Source organism: Schistosoma haematobium, chromosome 4 (assembly GCF_000699445.3).
Source record: "Schistosoma haematobium chromosome 4, whole genome shotgun sequence".
Classification (NCBI taxonomy): Eukaryota; Metazoa; Platyhelminthes; class Trematoda; order Strigeidida; family Schistosomatidae; genus Schistosoma; species Schistosoma haematobium.
The window spans coordinates 39,844,826-39,861,800 of NC_067199.1; the positions used below are offsets into that span (position 1 = coordinate 39,844,826).

Here is a 16,975-nt window from a genome sequence, read left to right on the forward strand (position 1 = left end):
CCTATCGGTCTTGCGCGAGAGCGCTTAACAACTGCAGCAGTGAGCCGGCATCCAACCATCTTAATGTCTACCTTCAACTAATCCACGAAATTGAGCGGCACATAAATTATATTCTAATTATTGTCTATAAACCATTTCACTCACATAAACCATATTCTGTCTTTATTCTGAGGTGTTATAGAATGTTATGACTGAAATTGTATAAATGTTTTTGTGATTATACATTCATAACAAACATCGATGTAAAATAAATTTGATACATTTACTCTATGTGATTGGGTATATGGATCTTGTTGATCAAATAATTTATGTTGTGGTGTATGCTACTTATACTGATGGATATAAGTAATATGTAGCAACAATCAGAAGTGTAATGCCTGTCAGAAGAAGATTGAATTGAAGAAAACAAGGATCGAAATAGAGAGTAATTGTAATAAGAGATCAAAATTATAAGAATCCTTGAGTGTGTAAAGGACAACTTTAAGAAGATATACAAATAATGTATTTAGCTTGTGGTTTCCATGTTGTTTAGTTGTTAGTCCACGAACAAATAAAATGGTTTGAAGTTTATTTAAATGATCTTCAAAAAGTTGCCTAATTCAAATGTCATAATTTTCAATATTTAACCTTTTAATAAATATATTAGTCCAGTAACAATTTACATGAAGCACACAATCAAATAATCGATTATTGTGTACTCGTTTATGTTTCTAGGTTAGTGAATTTTTATCGATATGAGATTGTAACAAAAATGGTAATGAATTCTAATTATGATTTAGTAAATAGATATTTTAGACAAGAAAATGATGAGTGAGTAATTATGGTGTAGTAACAGAGCTGACTGATTATATATATATATATATATATATATATATATATATATATATATATATATATATATATATATATATTCGATTTCGGATTGGCCACACAATCTGTCCAGTAAATCAATGTCTTTGTATAACTATATGCATATATACGTGTGTGTGTGTGTGTGTGAATACGTAGTATAGTATGTTCGATGTAATATACACATCATTGCCTATACTAGTCTCATACAAGCCATTTATTTAAAAACAAAAATCAGTTGTATCCAATCTATATTTCGTTTGGTGAATGTATTCCATTCATGTATCTATATAAATCTATGCCAGATAAATAAATATTCTTCGAATTCTATCTGATATTATTCCTAAGTATTAACATTATTATCATAGAGCAGAAATAACTTTATGCTGGTTTATTTATTATGTAATTTTAAATTAATTACTCACATTTGTTACTCACATGGATACTAATAATAATTAATAAAATTAGAAAAAAAAACTAACCAAACTGTATTTTGTTTCCAATCCTATTCAATGCAATAATCATTAGTAACTATGGCTACAAAATTATGATATGAAGTTGATTTAATCTATTAATTTAAAAAAAAAGTATTATAACTATCATTAATAAACACTCTTTAATGTGTACTTTAATAATATGGTAAGTTTAAAAGTGTTTTCATATGTAATTATAATGAAGTTACTCGTTATTTTTATGAAGCCATGATCTAAAGTTTAAGTAAAGATTGCATTTTATAATACAATCGACAAAAAATTGGAAATGTGAACTAATTTAATCAGATCCTCCTTGAAAATAGATGTCATGAACTTTAATTGTTAATAATGCTCACTTAATTGAATCATTGGATTAAAGAGTCTATTAATTGTTAACTCATTTTGTATCTGTCTGATCAATTATTTATTTATTTAAACATATAAACATTGGTACAAGGAGGTACCAAATAGATATGAGCCACATAAATCATTCGATTTGTGTGAGGGTGCCCAAACCGAAGCAGGTGGTTTTGTTAGGGGGCCTTACCCCGAGCCTTCGACCTAAAGGCCTAATCCACAAGGCAGTGGAGCAATGTCAGGACCCCGGAGCCCATGTGCATCATTGGTTTAAAATGAAGGTTTTCCATCTCTCCTAGGTGGACCTTCCGTGTCCACCAACCCCGTTAAAGCGTCTTACATTCGCTTTTCGTCCTCTTTTCCTGGGGCCCGTTATTTTGTCGTGTTTTAGATCGAACGGTGTTTGTTGACGGGTTCTCCACTTTAGTAGCCCGTGGATCTGACTCCCATTAGATCGTATGAATGTTTGTTATCGCCTATCCTCGTATATAATCATCGACTCAAATCGTGTCCGTCTATAGCGGAATTAAATAAGTCAAATAACGAGAATGGACTTTTGAATATATATACTTTGTATATGCTGCGAATAGAATAGAGAGAAGCGAAACGACGAGCAGTCAAGCGCTAACCAATATTCATGGGCACACAAAAATAAGTTACAGACATGTGAGAGTCATGAGATAAGAAGTGTACACACACCTACGCGCTCATATAAAAACAGTCAAGATTGATAAGCGAATAATTAACGAGGTCAAAATGTGACTCAAGTAAAATGAATAGAATGGGCTGTCTGAAAGCTTAGAATAAGGTATATGGGCTTAACATAATGACCGACACTACACTCTCAGTTTCGTAAACAACACCCGTGGTTCGAAAATGCAGTGAGTAGGACTTTTGTGGAAGTGGTTGTATGCACGTAGCCATGTGAGAACATTTGGAGGAAGAATGCTGACTCACCTAACTCTCGATTGTACCAGGGTATTTGGGAGCTGTCTGATCAATGAGTTACTCTTTTGACCATTAACAAAACGACTGTGAATTATGACTGCTAATTCTTAATTCCTAACGCTTTAAAACTGAACTCCTTCTATCCTCAATAGCCAATTTGAAGATATACATAAGAAACCGATAAATGTTTTATTACTATGACTCAAAATCCATAGGATTATAAACATTAATTACACGATAACACCTTATTATATATATGAGATTATATTGTTCAGTCATTATTCAGTCATAAGTGATACAAAACAGAGGAATAGACAAATAACTAACTGATGGTAATTTCGAGACAGTTCAACTTATCAACAGTTAACAATTTAAACAAAAGTAGAGAAATATAAAGGGGAAATATAAAAGCACCCTAAACCAAAATATTGAATACACAACAAAAATATGTATAATAATTCTATATAGAATAATTATAAAAAGTGTCACCCCCTTTCCAATGATATACTATGATATAATAGCAAAGTACTGGGTGTATATAAGTGATCATTGGTTCAAAATGTTGAATGACTTCAAACGATGACAACAACAACTGCACATTTTATTTTTATCTTTGATGATAATTTATAAAATCTAGGTAGAGAGTTTATTATTGATTTCTTTCATTTTATCATAGTGATTAAGAAATGACTTATTGATCTCATCAACTGTGATCGATTGATTATTTTTGTTTTAAAGCTTATCGTAATACACAACAGGAATTCATTTGTTGTTCTTGTTGTTGTTGTTGAATGGTTTTGTAAATAAATTCAACGATTAGTGATTATTATTCGATAAGATGTTTTGAAGATAATTTCTAGTCCAAACAAATTTTAGTCATAGAAAAAGAAATGCTAGACAGGTATTTCGTTTTAATTTTAAATTCACAAATGATTCGTCATTAAGCGGTGACCAATATCTCATCTGTCTAGTCCTTACTACTGATCATATCCCACGGATTAGGTTTCAGTTTGGTTATTAGTATTACTGACTTGACTTCATGTGCAAAATACTGAAGTGTTAAATGGCTGGAGGTAGTTGAGAGAAAACCTTAGTTAGTTAACATTCATCCTCATCAAGGTAATGATACTTCGTAGTGGTTTCAAACATGAATGAAACTGACTATCTTTCAACTATCAGTCAATATAAATATTTCAGCTGAACAGAAGGTTGGTCGACAATTGGATACCTCACTGCTAACATCTTTGATTGTGAGCCCGACTGATCCAGGTTCGAATCCACTAGGAAATATTATTTCCCTTAAAATTACAAGTACATCTTGATGATGAGTTTCACATAACACGGAATCTAGGTCAGTACATGGTATCTCATCAACTATTTCCAACCAATTAATAGTTCAGAACTTGTCATAGCTCCACACTTATGACATCATATCAAACTAAAATCTAAAACTTCATACTATGAAAATAGCTTGCTTATCCTCGTATATAATCCTCGAGTTAAATCACGTTAGTGCATAACGGAATTAAATAAGTCAAGTACGAGGATGGATTTTTGAATAAGCACATATTTCTTACAATCGTAAATCAGAAAGCTCAATCGAGAAGGCGAGTTGAACCCACTTGATTTAACCAAATTTGAATCGATATTTATTGTCGAACAAAAATAAGTTACAGACATTTGATGAGTGAGCTAAGAAATTAGCATACATACGATCATATAAAAAAACAATCGAGGTATTAATAAGCAAATAACTGACAGGGTAAAATTTGGCTTGAGAAGAATAAATAAACTGCTCTGTCTGAAAACTAGAATAACCTATGTAGATTTAACATAGTACCAGGCCTTGCATACTAACACCTTAACATAGTTGAGGTGTTAATATCATCCTGATAACCGGATTTAAATAAAATCTATATTCCAATGATTAGAACTGTTCAAAAAATTGAATTATAAATTTGAGCCATAATTATGTAGGTAATATTGGTAAAAAAATAATATGCTAACAATGTATACTACTTATGTTGACATATATAAGTAGTATGTAGCAGCAGTCGGAAGTGAAATGCCTTTCAGAAGAAAATTAAGGGGATCGAATTGAAGAGAATAGGAATGTAAGCAGAAAGTAATTGTAGTCACAATAGGAATGAAGGAGTGATATGAAGTTTGTTAGGGACAACTGATGGAAAATGTTTTACAAAAGCATTCTGTAATGTAGTATGCAATAAAATAAATTGGTCTTTTCCAGCCTGAGTTCTCGTTTACTACAAGCTAATATTATCGAAAACATTTCAATCTTGGCTAAGTGTATTGTCCTTTGTAATTTTAATTCTTTTGTTTTCATGTAGTGGGTAAGTACTGTGTATTAAAATATAATACAAATAATGATTACGTGTCAAGCCCTAAAGTTTACTAAGGTTTTTTCGATTTGATATATTAGACATATACATAGCAGATAGCTGAGAATAACTCCATACTGTTGAAATGTAATGTTTACTGAAACTTACACTTTAATTATAAAGTATCCAATCGGTTCAAGGGGGAAAATGATTGAAATGGCTGAGTATGATAGGGAACCTATGGAAAACTGAACAAGTTTTGGATGACCTTATCTAAATGAGTACATCATTGTGTTTAAAAAAAGAGAGACAGTTACTTTTTTTGGTTCTTTTTAAGTATCAGAGATAGTTTTCAGTACAACAATATTCATATTATTAAGATCAATTTATTCTGTTTTTTAATGAAAATTTGAATAATCGATAGTGAATCAATAAATGATTAGATACAAATTGAAATTACCTGACTATAGTATTCACTCGTGAATCGTTAGAGAGTAAAACACAGTAGCATGTACGTTACTAATAAACTCGTGTAGTGAATGACAACACAAGTGGGGATGATCAAATGAAGTTGAATAAAAGATTACAATCTCTTAGTGAAATCTAAGAACCATACAGTAAATACTACATTTACAAAATTTCAATCAATTATCTCAGACATCATTGTTCCTACATTTCCATACTAATCACTCTATGTTCTCGTTCTCTTCTCTTCGATCTTCTTAACCTTGTGCCGTTAGGTATTTCACTTTCAATTGATCATACATACTACTTATATCTGTCTACATCAGTAGCACACACAACACTAGAATTAAATTTAATGGTTATATATTTTTAATCTTAACTTAATAGTGAACATGAGATAGATAATATTTAACAATGAAATGAAGATCTATGTTCATGATTTTACATTCCAACTAATGAATGAGATTCAGTTATGATGGATTACTCTATTTAAATCTAATCAGACAAACTGAGCATGTCATCAAGTGTTGATGTACTTGATGTATCCAAGTCAAAATCTAATATTGTGTAACTAATGTAGAGTTAGATTCAATTCACCAACAACAAGAGAAACACATTTATATTTTTATATACATTATCATACATTAAAAAAAACTTAAAACATACAGAAATTGATTATATCATATATCTATTAATCATTAATAATGAAGTGAATCAAGATTGTACAAGATTTAATTATTGAATAATTCAGACATAAAATTTGATACTTAACTAGTACGCATTGAAACTATTAGATTTTTTTTTTTAAAGAAAAAAATACACTTTTTTCCAAACAATTACCGTTAGACCTATCTCTCTTCTACCCTTCCTTTTTTCGTTCGTTCGTTCGTTCGTCCGTTCGTTCATTCATTCCCTCCCTTCCTCCTTCCTTTGTTCCTTCCTTCTGGTAATAACATTACTACACTATTGAAGCAGAACATTTGAAATTTTTACTTATATTAATAAAACGAAATGGAATATTCATTAGTTTATATACCTTTTTTTACGTGTATTAAATGACAGTAACATTGATGATTATCAATGACATTGATACTAATACTAATACTAATATCGATACCGATACTACTACCACTACTACTACTACTAATAATAATAATAATATTGATAATAATAATAATAGTCAAACCAATAATGGTACCAAAGTTTTCAGGATATTGAATAAGATATTCGATATCATTTATAAGTTTTAGTTACATCATATTATTATATGCATACGTATAGACACCAATCTGTTTGTGCATTACTTTATATATATGCGTTGTACACTTGAATAATCACCACCCATATACAATAAAAATTAACATATGTAAATTTATAGTTGCATTCAACCAACTTCTGATAATATGGATACACGAAATATTCCAAGAGTGTTGTGAACAATTGGAATATATATATATATATATCCGTACATTAAACAATGAAATCAATCAATTTTTCCATTGTGCTGTATAAATAATTAGATTGAAAAAAATCTCTATTATTTAGTACAACGGTTATTAGTGAATTGTAAACTAGAATGTTGTATACACATCCAGGCTACTTACATATATGATACATAGTTTTATTTCATTTGAAATTCTTTAGGTGAATAATTATTTTGTAAATCGAACTAGGGAATCTTGAATGAACATTTTTTTTTGCTGAAGGGGTCTTTGTGGATATCATGAGTCAGTTGAAGCTAGAACACCATGAAAAACCTAGAAGCACTGGAGTTCCACAATAGGACGAAACGGCTGTTCAGTACTTTGTTTTAGATTACCATTGAGCTTAGAGACTAATGACAGAATTTCTTTGTTTGTTCGTTTTATTCATGGAAAACTTGAAATAACGTGGATGACAGAATTAAATATTGATTAGGATAGATTTTGAAGTACTTCATTATGTAAAAGATTGAATGTTTAGTTTTTGATAAGTGAAAATGCCTATTAAAGTATATGTCATAATAGCTAAAATGGTAAATTACAAACCCCTTGTGAAATACAGATATATATGTGTGTGTATGTGTGCAAAAATAGTATTATATTTTTTAAAAATTTCACACAATAGTACACATCATTTGTGGAGGTTTATCTACTACCTTCGGTGATATTCACGATTGTAATCGATCAGTCTGTGTGTCTTGCCAATAAGTGTTAGCTGAAACGGTACCTACGTTTAGTGAAGTTTTCTATCAATTACCGCCAACAAACTAAAAGATGTTTCGGAATAATAAATATTTGGGCGCCGAGTTAATGTGCGACATTAAAAAGGAAGAATGTATTTGTAAAATCTCAGCGAAAGCTTGGACCAGATTGCCAGGCGAAACGTTGGATTTACTTCAAATTCATTCACTGAGATATTACAAATACATTTTTCCTCTTTAATAAAAGATGTTTCATTTTCATAATTGATTAATTATGTACCTATGTAGTTAAATAAAACTATGAGTTGTTAACGGAGATAAATAATAGAAATAGCATCGGTGATATTAACGATTGTAATCAATCAATCTGTAATGGAATTTGTGTGTTCTGAATGGATAACCTGGATATTTATGCTTAGTCATGAGATTTTACTAAAGTTGAACAATAGCTCAAAACACCAACATTAGGATACAAAGAGGCACATGCAATAGACAAGTTCACAAAAATGTTAGATTAACATGAAAATCAACACCATTCGATAACCAATCGGTTGTAAATATCTCAAATTTACAAGAGTTTAGTCTCTGCTCAAATACCTCTATGGCAACACCTCAGACTATGAGACTGGATGATGAGATTTCATCTCCATAAAAACAGCAGTTATGTCTTGCTGACAAATGCTAGCTGGCACGGTACCTAGGTTTAGTGAAGTTTCCCGCCAATTACCGCCAATAAATTAAAAGATGTATCATTTTCATAAAGATGAGATTTCATTAATTGATTATGTACCTATGTAGTTGAATATAACTATGAACTGTTAGCTGAGATAAATAATAGAAATAGCATCGATTAGTCAATGAAATATTTTAAGAACTCATACAATAAATGACAGCTTAGTAGCAATAACTCAGTGTGCTCGTGCTCACTATGTTAATTGTCATGGTGAAGACCTTCAGTTGAGTGCATCACGTATATACATATGCTTGTGTATAGAATGGGGATGCTGATGACAGATATACATACTTGATGCTACAGTTGTATACAGTAGAGTATATACTTATTCGGGGTTTGATATGGTTTATCCAATGTTGTTCTGGTGAATTTCGTTTGACATAGTTTGTTTACATGCTGTGATGAGTGTGGTTAGTATGGTGGTGATGATGATATGTTATTGATAAATAGTGTGATAGTTAGACAGATGAGTCGGTTGCCCCATTTTGGAGTAGTCGAGCGGTTTGGTGCATCTGACTCAAGAGTGGTCTGGTACATGAAATGGGAGTGGGTCTGAATCATAAGTCTGACAACATACTAGCTTTATTAATGCTCATATCTTAGAAATTCGAATAGTAGTAAAACTATGAGCTTATTATAAATATCAGATTAACACTTATGGTAATATTCGATTGCTTTTCAGTTAGTATATTTGAATGTTTCCTTCATTTATGCCTAGTCTATTTCATAACAAAACAAGTTTATTTGGGTATTTACTAATATCTAAGCTACTATAAATAGTAATCCCTAGTTGTGTGACCCTCTCCCCGTTATTGTTATTTAATTTGATTGTTGTTTTACATACCAGCGTTAATCTAAATTTTTTTATAACTCATTACTTGGGACAGTTTTTACAACTCAACATTTAATTTGAGCATTATGGTTTCATAATTTGAATTTAAACGTTTATATAAAACATATATACCTCATAAACGTGTTAATATTGATCAGAACCGATTACGTCATGGGTCAGCATATCTACATTATTTCATTACTGAACCCATGATGATCGAAAATGATGCAACTGATCAAACAATTAAAAATTCTTCATTCTCAACATGGAACACTAATTAATTCAATCAGAAACTATACATTTATACTCAATATTATCTACTGTAAAAACTTTTTACAGATTTTTGAAACATCCGGGTTTGTAATGAACAACATTTGGAACAATTATGTTTATTGCTTATTCTGTACACACATAGTTTTAGGCCGAAACATTACTTACGCCTATTACTCCCAATGGAGCATAGGCCGCCGACCAACATTCTATAACCCACTCTGTCCTTCCTTTCTAGTTCTATCTAATTGTTACTCATTCTTCCCATGTATGTCTCCGTTTCTCGGCGCAATGTGTTCTTTGTTCTTCCTCTCCTCCTTTGGTCTTAAGCATTCCGTGCGAGGGCTTGCCTTGTGACGTAGTTGGGTGCTTTCCTCCGACTTGAGGGGGGCTACTGCCAGTTCCAAGTCCGGATAAAGATAGAGGGTTGGGCATGGGGTTAGCGTTCCCATCCCGTAGAGAAATGCTAACCAAAAAATAATTCAAATGATGAGGCATAACCTATGTTCATTGCCAAACTGGAAATAAACACTGAAATAAATAAATAAATCCAATATAAAACTTATTTAATGAAAATACTACTTCTAGCCATAGTGTATAGTGGACACACTATTCATCCTTGATCAATGTTTTGATGTCAAAACTATTTATTATTTAAGGGAGAGATGAATTAATTTCATGTTAAAAGTTTCTTTTTATGTTTACAAATCTTCTTGTCGTCATCAATATTGTTATTTTGATTGCTTCATTGCTAGACTACCATTAGAGGTTATTAAGAAGCTTTCGAAGTTTAGTATGAATGCCGATGACACAACTGTTTTTTTTTTGTTGTACTTGTCAACCGGGTAAAGGTTACATTTTGTTACTATTTTTAGTAAAATGATTTTTGTAGAAAGATTTTCATGATGGATAACTAACTAGCTAACTTTGATCACCATGGGGTTTTATTCATGTATGTACATGTGTACATGTGAAGGTATATTTTAGAAAAAAATATGGGATCATAATACATTAGTAATCAGTATAATGATCATTTGCTAAAACGATCAATAATAACTGAAGTGTGATAAAAAAAAGGTGAGAAATAAACGATTCACTCTAATCATGAAAAAGTGTTTATATCCTCCTATGTCTGAAGGTTAAATGTCTACATCACTTTATAAATCCATTTATTTTCATTCTTTATTCTAAATTATTATTCTATTCATGAAATTATTAACGTAAATATTTTCAATAGTTGAAATCATGAGTCAGTTGAAGCTAGACCAACACGGAAAACCTAGGAAGCACTGGACGGCTGTCTCGTTCCAGTATGGGGCTCCTCAGCAGTGCGCATCCACGATCTCGCCCCTCGCGAGATTCAGTTATTGCATATTTATTGTTTGAAAAATGAACCAACTGCGATAGATTCAAACATTTGCGTTCAGAATGATGGTAAATGACATTTACATAGATTACTGCTCCAAATGCCCTGGTACGACCGTTGGTAAGGAGAGTCCGCTCTCCCTCTTCAAATGCTCTCACATGGTCACGCGTATACAGAAACTAGCAAGGAAGTCCTACTCGTGGCGGGGATGTTGTTTACAAAGCTGAGAGGACAAAAAGCGAATGTTCGGCGCTTTAACCGGGTCAGTGCACACGGAAGATCCACCTAGGGTAGTTGGAAAACCCTGATTCAAAACCAATAGTGTACATGGGATTCAGGATCCTGAAGGAACAAATGGCGTTGGTCACCGACTACCATGAAACTGCATCTCCTGACATTGCTCCACTGTCTTATGGATCATACCTTTATGTCGAATGCTCGGGAAGTGACCCCCTAAGAAAACTACCTGCTTCGGTTTGGACACCCATGCAGTATCCCAGTCCTCACACAAATCGGATGATTTATATGGAGCGTATGCATTCGATAAACATTTACTAATTGGTTTTCGCATTTAAACTCTAAAATAATTTGTTTAAGAAGATTAACCATCGAAATACATTAAACAACATCTATTTATTAAGTCAACTAAAACGATAATTAAAAACAATCGTGAGACAGCCTGATTCTGTTAACGTGTTCTCGTTGTTACGACGGTTGTAAGTTAAATAATTATTGACAAGTACAGCATAATTAAACATTATGAAGTTTACAAGTTTGCCTGGGGGAAGCGCGTGGAGACCGTTGAATGTCATAGTTTATATCACGAATGTATTGTGCTTCAAGTTGCAAATATAAACCATTGAATGTAAACTTAGAGGTCTAAAGCTAAAGCATTTTCAAAGAGATGAATGTACAATACTCAAAAGTCTATACTAGAGCTAAATATCTATTCAATGCTCCTTGGTACATAATGGTTATCTGATTTAGATCACTCCATAATGTAAACTATGAAATTTGAAATTCTGTCTTCTCTGTTTCATTTCATAGTTTTAAAATTAGGTTCAAATCATTGATAAATAAGTGTATACAATATCGATATTTTTTTATTGAGATCCTGAACCGATTGACCTTAGACCACCATTGAAAACCTGGAAAGACTGGATGGCCGTTTCGTCTTATTGTGATCTAAAATCAATCGGTTCAGGATCTCAATCAAAAACGTAATAATCTCCGCATCCCCTATACTGATAATATTGATATTCTAGGTATCATAACCAAGGTTTGACTTGATAATTTCGAATAAATTGAGCATTGGGTAAATTATAATAAATTAGTTAATATATTTGCAGTATCCCAGTGAGTAGAAAAATTAGAATTTTTTTGTTTCGTGACTCAGTGTAAACCACTTCTTCAGAGAACTTATTTTACTCATTGGGATCTTACAAATATATTAATTTATTTATAATATCGATATTCATATGAAACTGAATTCAAAGATTTTCATTATACATAACATTGAAATATCTTCCATACGAAACCTGACCAGAAAAGCATAAACCAAGAGAATTAGGATAAAAGTTATCGTATACACACAACTCCATCTCATTAAAATAACGCTGACTCATAAAAATCGTTTATTATTTATCCAATCTGTTTTGTTATATATTATCCTTGAAGTATACCAACATTCAATTCCATATCTTAGACTAATGTTGGGCATGGTTGGAAGGAAGTTAGGGGTGACCAAACCAAAACGTAGCATCAGTGCTTGATGTCACTAACTTCTGGTCTGAGCCATGTTGGTAGATGCACACTACTTGGTTGAGGTCTGCGTGACTATTGTAACCAATGGTTGGAGACTCTTGGTGACATGGCTCAGAATCAATCACAATGACGTAGGTGTATACACTCTATGTCTTCTCTTAAACTGTCAGATTAAAATCGCTTCATATCTTTCTTTCTACGAACTAATTCCTTCTTTCTTTAATATATCCTTGCGTGAAATCTTTCCTTTATATATTACACTATTGAGTTAATTGCTTCTATGAATCTGGTGTTCGTCTTGCTGTGCTAATGTGTAATGGCAACTTAGACCGATGCACATATGTGCCTGGTCCTATGTTGTAGCTGACTGACTGACTGATATCTTAGATACATCTTTTTTTAATTTGTCTGATTAAATAATCTTATCGACATACAAAGAAAGTGCATCATTGAGTTAGCAACAAAATATTTTATAATGTAACTAATTTAAACAAACATATTTTATAATAAAAAAACAATTAAAATGCATGGGAACAAAAATAAAGTGTTAGAATCTGTCATCCTTTAATTTCAATGTTCATTAATAAATAGGTTCAATTATCAATGTGGATTGTTTGGGAATGATAAATGAAAAAGGTGTGAGAAGAATGTTAATTTAATTTCGATTATTTCACAATTTAAATAATCCTGAATTACTAGTTTAAAGATTTAAGATTAATCTTTTATGTATGTGGTCTAATAGGTTCGGTAAGAAGCTAAGTGAATTGCTGAAGATTAAACTATGGGTAACTCCTGAGAACTGTTAACGAACTAATATTCTATTTATCTTCTTATTGTATAACGATCCAGTAATATGGATTATGTATATCTATATACCTCTTATTATAAGCTTCATTTTGACAGACAGACTATTATGGTACAACTTACTGTTCTTAATTTATACCCAGTTTATTGATTACAGTCTCCTATGTTCACAGCTTCATTTTGGTTTGATCTTGTATAAATGTTATTTCGTATTTCATGATACGATGTGGTCTGTTTAGCTGGTATATAAACCATGTATGTTTGAAATAAATGATTCTCATGGTGGGAGCTGTTATTGGTGTTCTGGACTCAATTGGGTGGGCTAGGAGAACAAAGAACCAATAAAGGCGCTAAACTGTTCATACCGATTGAACGTCATTGGTTTAGCACAATACTAAGATTGAATAAATCGTATTTCGATTGACTAATAAGTCACGTGATAAGTAACCGGTTTTATTCACAACATGAATAGCTTATGGTAATTGCTAAACTTAAGGAGGTAACAAACTAATGATAGTGTACATATTTTTCCAAATAGTTATTTTAAAAATAAATCTACTATTCATTTGGTATTGTTTGCCTGAATCTTCACATTGATGTTTGGAACTGCGATTGATCAGTCTCTTATTGGTATATGTGCATTTTGTACGGATTGCTTCGACATTGCCTTTATTTACAAGCATTGAAAGTAAAGATGGGTAGTGGCTAGCAGTGGGATGAAGGATGCTCGTTTTGTCGTATTTGGGATTTGTCGGCTGGATGTACCTGCATCCCAGAGTTAATGTCTACTCCGGAACTCGAACTTAGTACTGTTCACTTCAAACACCACCACGTTATTCACTTAGTTACTGATAACCACTAGCTTGTGCGATGTGGTGAAGTTTAAATTCACTTGACATTGTTTGTTTGGATCTTCCTATTAATTGTTAGGACTGAAATTAATCAGTTTCTACAATTACTCAGTTTTACTTTACATCTGAGAAATTAGAAAATTGCAACTTTGCATTTTTTGTTCTAATTTGGGGAATATTTACTTTGAATTCATCTGATTGGTCGAAATGTAATGAATATGGCCTTGTTTAAGGTAATTTTGTGCAAAATTACACATTGGATTTGTAAAATATAAAAAAACAATGTTTGTACGTATCCCTTTAAGTTATCCTTTTAAACTTTCATTGTTTTCTATTCCTGGTTTTATTTTAATTGCTTTGTATTTTCTTATCTCTTCTGTTCTTCATTTACCTCTTACGGAGTTTATAAGAATTCTACATTTAATATCTAATACCTACTACTTCTCTCTATGTTGTGAGTACTACTTATATTGACATAAGTAGTATATAACACAGGTCAGAAATGTAATGTCTGGCAGCAGAAGATTGGGAAGATCAAGAAAGGAAGAGCGGGAATAGAAAGCAATTAGTAAAGAAATGCAAGAACAATGAAGTCCGAGACAATTATTGAACATTTTTCAAATTAGGTATTATAGTATGGTTTTTCTATTTTACCAAGTAACTCTGTAATGTTGTGTTAACTATAATTCGGTTGTCCTCACTTGTGTTCTCCTTCACTACAATCTATCCTATACAAATGGTACACACCAGAACATTATTATTCTATTTTAAGGGTTAAAGCCAATTAAATATTAGTTTGATGCTAATATTGTTTCTTAATACAACATTAGTTAGTAGTAGTTATCAGATTAAGATAAAACCTTGATGTAAATTGAAAATCTGTTGATTGAATTGTTTAAAAAAGAGCTATTCTTCTTTAATAACATTTTTAATTGAGAAATTCTAGATTTTTGTTTCTTGTATTCAAGACTATACATTACAGGGGAGGATTGTAAATTAAAAATTGGTAATGATATTATTATCAGTGACTGGTTTTAGGAGGTATCTTCTGGAGTTCTAGTGAAAAGTCGTGATCATTGGAGTTCAATCAGGTCTGTTGTGAGATAGTAACTCATTGAAGATAATGGTGGAAGTGTCGCTCAATTTGGTGAATTAGTTGAAGTTAGACATTAACATCGTTGGATGCGGACTCAGTGGTCTAGAGGTTAAGCGTTCGCGCGAGAGACTGGTAGGTCCTGGATTGGGATCTCGCGAGGCAAGATCGTGGATGCGCATTGCTGAGGAATCCCATACTAGGATAGAACGGCCGTCCAGTGCTTCTAGGTTTTCCATGGTGATCTAGTTTCAATTGACTGATGAATTCAACTATTAAATAACATTAAAAGTTGTGTATATAAAAAGAAATTATGGGGTCTGTTCAATGAATTCTCAATTAGTTACAAATTGACCAGAAAATGAAGAACGGAGAACCCAAGTACTCACTTACTTACTTACTCACCTTTTTAGGCCTGTTACCGCTCGTGGAGGAATATAGGCCACTCACCAGCATTGTCTATCCATGTGATATATCGTAATTCAAATGAAGCTTACAGTTATCAACATATTTACCACTTGGCATAAAAACCACAGAACTCCATAATATTAAATAACCCGTCCCATCTGATATATAGTTAATGAGCAATAAGTATCTCATTTCCAAATCTTAAATGAATCATGAACCGAATTTACTAAATCTGTTCATTTATGAGTAGTGTTATGTTTTTTTTGAGCTAGAAGTTTTGATCTTTAAGTTTTCATTGTCTTTTCAGACAACATCTATAATAAATACCTCAAAAAGATGTGAACTATTAGAATTCTCCCAGTCTCACAATAGCCTGTTCTGTCTACGTGGGACTAGATTGATTGTTTACTTACTTGTGTTGCTCCTGTTTGTATGTTATTTTAACTTTCATTTGATCTCTAAGGTAGTAGGTATCTGTTATTTCATTTTTATTGATTGGTAAATCATGTCTTATTTGATGTGTGAGTGAATTAAGGGATTTATTTTTACTCTACTCAATAGTTTGAATGTTTTCCTAATCAGATTCATATCACCAGTTGTTCACATCTTTTGATATAAGCGAACAAATGTCAATAGGATTTAACAGTTAGTTGATATTCTGAATTGTCGCAAGTATAAATTGCTTCAATAAGTAAATTACTCTGTTATAAATGTCTTTATCTCACAATGCACTTTTAGAAAAAGTATATTTATAAGGTTTAAGTTAAGCATTCAGATAATTGAACTATATCTTAAACTAGTCGAAGTTCATTGATTTCATCATAATACATTCATTATTCCATGTGGTCTGTGTCAGCCGCTGATAAATAAGCTTCCTAAATGCCAGCCCAAACCATTTGTTTAAATGAGAAGACTTTATTAATTGGAACCAAATTGTGAACATACATACATACTCATCCATAAATATATATCTTTCCCCCTTAGGGAATACAGCTACATTTCAGACAATTTAATGTTCTCTTTATTTCAGAAAATGTAGTCGAACCTTGACCAATGGTGTGCGCTTGTATTTTGGTATATGCTTGATTAGCCTATCTCGTCAATATTGTAATTTTTTTATTGAGATCATGAACCGATTGATGTTAGACCACCACTGAAAACCTGGAAGCACTGGACGGCCGCTTCGTCCTACTGTGGGTCTCCTCAGCAGTGCGCATGCACAACCCCTAAACTGATATTAT

The 16,975-nt window shown here is 32.1% G+C and overlaps 1 protein-coding gene across 1 annotated transcript in view; it reads left to right on the top strand.

Annotated features, from left to right (window-relative positions):
- The first annotated feature begins 1,347 nt into the window (after nt 1-1,347).
- CDH2_1 (Chromodomain-helicase DNA-binding protein) overlaps nt 1,348-16,975 on the top strand; it is a 55,327-nt gene continuing 39,699 nt past the window's right edge. Inside the window, exon 1 of the mRNA XM_051208238.1 lies at nt 1,348-1,488. The gene's annotated coding sequence lies outside the window, so the exon portion shown is untranslated. The remainder of the gene's footprint in view (nt 1,489-16,975) is intronic.